This window comes from Notamacropus eugenii, chromosome 1, assembly GCF_028372415.1.
Source record: "Notamacropus eugenii isolate mMacEug1 chromosome 1, mMacEug1.pri_v2, whole genome shotgun sequence".
Lineage (NCBI taxonomy): Eukaryota > Metazoa > Chordata > Mammalia > Diprotodontia > Macropodidae > Notamacropus > Notamacropus eugenii.
The window spans coordinates 643699372-643705371 of record NC_092872.1 but is presented as its reverse complement, the minus strand read 5'-3'; positions in this window follow the sequence as shown (position 1 = coordinate 643705371).

Below are 6000 nucleotides of genomic sequence, written 5' to 3'. Positions count from 1 at the left end.
TTTCATTTTCAACCCTTAGCTCAAAAAAAACCATAATAAAAAGTTTCCCTCTTCTTTTCTTATTTTGATATTATAGATATGCCCTGATAATTTAAAAAACAACAGTTGCAATGTGGTGATACAGCACTCAAAAGGCTGTCTGTCACGTTATAATTGTGTCACTGCATGACAAGCAGCAGTGAGAATTTGATAAGAGCTGCAAGGACTCAACTCTGATGTAGTGTGAAAGTAGCTGTAACAATATGTAAATGGAAGACTATGGCTGTTACAATAAAAATTTATTTATGGATACTAAAATTTGAGTTTCATATAATTTTCATATCTTCTTTTAACTTTTTCAACCATTTAACAATGTAAAAAAATCATTATTAGCTCATAGGCCATACTAAATTCAGGTAATAGGCCAGACTTAGTTTATAGGCAGTGGTTTGTTGATTACTGACTTAGACTTCTAAGACATCATAAACAAATTAGAGGAGTAAATCTATGGATGGGGGAAGAGTTTGTGTCTAAACATGAAATAAAGAGATGGTCACAGAAGGTAAAATGGACAGTCTTGACATAAAATTTAAAAGTTTTTGCACAAACAAAACCAGTGCAGCCAAAATTAGAAGAGAAGCAAGTAAATGAGAAAAACATCTTTGAAGCAAGTTTCTCTGAGCAAGTTAGCACTTGTAAGTTATACAAAGAACTGATTCAAGGTATCAACCATATTAAAAATGCTTTAAATCACTAATAATTAGAGAAATGCAAATTGAAAAAACTCTGAGGTTTTACTTCATACCTATCAGATTGACAAAACTGATCTCCCCAAAAAGGCAAATGACAAATATTTTGATAGACCATGGGAAAGAAAACAGGAGTCTTAATTCATTGTTGGCAAAGCTGTGAATTGGTCCAGGTATTCTGGAAAACAATTTGGACATATGGCCAAAGAACTATAAAATTATGTGTTCCCTTTGATCCATCAACACTAATACTAAATGTATACCTCAGAGAGATTTTTAAAAAGAGGAAAAGAACTCATAGGTATAAAATATTTATAGCAACCTGTCTTTGGACAGAATTGAAAACCAAGGGAGTATCAATCAATTGAATAGCTGAACAAGTTATGATATACGAATGTGATGGAACACTATTGTACTGTAAAAAAAAGTGTGTAGGGGGGAATAGTTTCAGAAAAATCTGAGAAAAACTGAATGAATTGATAAAGAGTGAAGTGAGCAGAATCTGGATGACAATTTATACAATACCAAAATATTGTAAAGACGAATTACTTTGAAAGGTTGTGAAAGACTGATCGACAATGAATAACCACAATCCTAGAGGACTCACAAAGAAACGTATAGCCTACCTCCAAATGGAGAAACCGCAGACTCAGTGCACACTGAAGCTGGTGGCTTGTGCTGTTTTGTTTTTTCGACATGGCCAGTTTGGGAATTTGTTTTTGCTTGTGTAAGGAAAGGGCTCCGAAACATAATGAGGTCCCATGGGTGGTGAGGGCTGTCATTGTGCAGCATTTAAGGGAAGCAGAGTAGACATCTCCACCATTTTCTCCTTCCAAGGGAGACTTTAATTCCTGCCATCAGGAGAAGCAGAAGTTGGGGCTAGAGGTCACTTTGCTCTGCTCCAAGAGACAGGGTGCTGGGCTAGAAATCTGTTTCTCCCTTAAGTTTTATTAGTATAGGGGATATGATCAGGTTCAAGCTATTTTCTGATTGTTTTATTAGGAGGGAAGGCTTACCCTAAGCCTTATAGTCATAGTATGACCGCTTTCCCATCTGATACCAGTTCTGTTGAGGTTGAAGGGTGCTGGGGACCCCAAAATACCGACACACCAGGTCCTGCTCGAATGAATTCGACTCAAACCTTCTTAAAGCCAAAGAAAAACAAAGTTTATTAAAGATTCTCCATATTGAATTGACTCTTAGGGAGCCTAAGCATTTGTAACACTTGTATTCACAAGCGGGCCAGATAGAATATCAGCTAGACAGAGTCTGAGCTGGATTGAATCTGAGCGCCTTCATGGAGGTGAAATGGAACTTATATACAGAAAGTCCGTAGGAAAGATCTAGAAGTGGTCTGGGAGAGGGGTCTAAGGAGGATCTTGATAGGTGGGAAACAACTGGAAGCAATTGGAATGTATCAGACTGTGCAGGGTTTGGGTGGGAAGTAGGTGAGGCAATCAAGAGGTAGCAGATAATGGCAACAGATGAGTATGAAAGGCCAGGTGAAGTGGGAGGATTCAGGAGGACCTGGCTACAAATGTGAGTATGAAAGCTCAGTTTAAGTGGGGAGATTTAAGGAGAATTCAAGGAGGTTCCAAGAGTCTATACTCCATCAGTTCCACAATGAACACAATAGCAAATAAACCTATTTCCCCAAATTGTAGCAACACAAAAATTGGAGAATATATACCCAGGAGGATATATACTCAATGTACGCTAGACGATACAGAGTAGAAGAATTCTCCTATTGGGAGCAAGGTAAGTCAGAGAGGAGACAGACAGACAGACAGACAGACAGACACACACACACACACACACACACACACACACACACTCCTCGATCTCACCCAAGGGAAACTCCTATAGCCTCTATTGTAGCTACCTGGGAATGGGCACATGAATGGAGACTGCCAGATCTCATGTATTCCCAGACATGGTTAGATATTTCTCCTCCCCTTCTAGGCTAAATTTCTTGAAAAGATCATTACAGTGGATGCTTCCACTTCTTTTCCTCTCAGCTTTTTTTAAAACCCTTGGAAATCTGGCTTCCCACTTCAACATTCAAGTGAAATTGTTCTTTTCCAAGCTCCCTCAGTAAAGCTCTATGGTTGCAGATTAACAGGACATCACCATCTCAATTCAATTCAAAGAATTTCTTGAATTCTTACTGTGCTCCAGACTGTGCAAGTCACTGTTCATTTAAAGAAAAAAATGAAGATACTTGTGCTCAAGAAATTTAGATAGCTCTATGGAGGAAACAATGTATCTATTTATATCTATGTAACATGGGTGAATCTGGCCCCACTTTTTCCGGACTAGCCCTGTTACATTTTACCCCCATAGCATTTTCCAGACATTGATAGTATTGGGGAGTATTTTTCCTCTGTCATCAGCTAAAACCACACTGGCTTTGTTCATCCCTATTTTTAGGGGCCCAATGACTAACAGCCCAGTCCCATTTAACTTCTGACTAGCTGGTGTAAAGGGTAATTTACTTCAGAGATAAAGCAAGAACATCTCCCTTAACACTGTGGGAACATAATCCTCCCTCCTCCACCCCTTACCAACTTGCTGGGGAGTTGAGGAGGATGGAGTAGGTTCACAGTTTAGCTCATTTCCTACATAGCATTAATCTCATTAAATCCAAGTCTAAAACCTAAAGTACTGGCTTCTGTTGAGATGGTTCCCCTCAGAGTCTCAGTGCTGGGATGACTGCAATATTCTGCCTAGATTCCTAGGCCAGATTAGAGATTCCATTCCTTGTATCTAGAATGGAAAAGAATAAATGAAAAGGCCAAGGACTCAGCTCTGTTCCTTGGGGTAGGTATTCTAATAAGGGTTGAGGTGAGGAGGAAAGAGGAAGGGCTAGGACCCTCCCTGCTTGTTGCCTATTCCTGGCTGTCATTTTCACCCGCACACATGAATGCAACAAAAAGCCACCATGAATGCCGAGTCAGGCAGTTTTTAAAGACGTCAAAAGTTCTGGCTACTCAACCATTAGACAAAGGCTCTTCTGACTGCTGAATAGGTCAATGTAGGATGTCCATGAATATTCTAGTCCTCACTGGATTCTCCTGGAAACAGGTCACTAGCATTTTCTACATGGAGGACACCGTTTTACTGTAACTGATGGTTCCTCCCCATTATGTATGCAAAAATAACTCAAAAGTCATTCAAGGGTAGGCAAACACTAACAACTGGAAGAATCAGGAAAACATTCTTGTAGGAATGGCACTTGGACTATGAATTACAAGAGGTGAAGAGGATTCAGGCGTCAGTGTTGTTGTTTGTCCTTCGTTCTCAAAGAGGACCATGACATCAAGATGATGATATGACTTGAAGTTGACTTTGATTTGAGTGAGGGAGGGCTATCTGAACCATCTGGGTCCTGTGGCCTGATATTTATCAGGATGACTGGAGATGGCCCAGAATGCAATGGGAGACCCTAGTGGCCTATGTAAAAACACAGAGGCAGCAAATGAAATGTTATATATAAGGAACAACAAGTCACCCAATTTGGCTGAAATATAGAGTAGATGAGGGAATAATGTGAAATCAACTTAAAAACATAGCTGGACACAGATTGAGAAGGGATTTAAATGGCAGAGGAGTTTGAATTAGAAGCAAAAGGAAGCAACTGAAGTTTCTTGAGGAGGGATTGGCCTGGCCACACCTGTGCTTTAGGAATACCAATTTTGTTTCTACTTTTGTGAAGGATATTTTGGATAGGGGAGAGACTGAAGACAGGAGGACTAATTAGGAGGTGATTATAATTGTCCAGGCAAGAGGTTTGGAGGTTCAGAAATAATGTAATGGTTGTATGAATGGAGCAAAAGGAGTGAATGCAAAAAATATTGTGGAGGTGGAATCTGCAAGACCTGGCAACTGATTAGCGATTAGAGGTAAGGGAGAGTGAAGGGTCAGTGATGACTTTGAGAATGTGAACCTGGGTGCCTGGAAGGATGGTGTTGTCCTCAGTAGAAATAAGGAAGTTAGGAGGAGAATTGAGATTAAGAGGAAAGACAATGAGCTTGGTTTGAGACATATTTGAGATCCATGTAAAATACCAAGTGGAGACGCCCAGTAGGAAGATGATGATGCAGGACTGGAGCTCAGGAGACATATGAGATCTATCAGCATAGATGTAATATGGATCTATCAGCATAGATGATGTAATAGTTGAATTTATGTGAGCTGATAAGATGATCAAGAGAGAGGAGCAAACCCAAGACAAAAATGATGAGACACATTAGGGGGCAGGACTTGGATCACAGTCATACAAATGAAAATGAATGGTGGTCTCCTGGCAATTTTTATTCTCTTTTCTTTAGAAAATAAAATTGCAAATGGTCCAAAAGGTCAATGAAAAGATTTATGACTGCCATAAGTAGGCTGCAGTGTCCTACCAACTCCCAGAATTCCAAAGGAAGCATGGTAGAGTGGAAAGAGAGTTGGGCTCAGAGAATCTGAGTTCAAATCTTGTCCCTGCCTCTTACTATCTGGGTGACCTTGGACAAGTCACTTATCTGCTCTGGGACTCAGTTTCATTATCTCTAAACTCAGTGGGTTGGCTCTAAGGTTTGTTCCTTTCAGCTCTAAATTTGAGATCTTGTTAGGCAAATAACATTATTCATGATCATGGTCAGAAAAAGAAGTGGGTAACTCAATGTGACAATGAGGGATGATAACTAGACTAATCAAAAAAGATTGGTAAAAAAGTTTCATATGGTCTTATTCACCCTGAGAGAGGTGGGCCTGATGTGGAGGAGTGGTTGCTACATCCAAGTAATCTGCTATTTGGAACTTCTACAATTCTAAGATTGTAGGGTTACGGAGTCCTCAGTCCCTTTTCGGCCAGAGTACTTCCAATCTCTTTCACTCAATGACCAGGGTTTTTAAAATCTGTAAAAATAATAGCAAAATTGAAGTGACATTCTTCCCAGCTTCTGGATAGACCTGTTTTACTAAACTGGTTAATTCTTTAAGGTTGTATCCATCCAGGTGTAGATGTGCAGCTTGCTCTAGGACACATTTCTGCCAGAGAGTTCTTCCAGTTCAGTGGTGTCAGCCATTATTGGTGGCGAAGACCCACAGGAGGAGTGGTCACTGGCATTCATGAGTTTTATGCAGCACTTGACAAAGTAGAAATTTAATATGTCTGTTAAATGGAATTTGTAATTATATTAGAGTATTATTAAAATATTAGAATATAATGACATTATTTTAGATTTATTAAAGTGTTATCATTCATTATTACTAGAGTATTATGGCA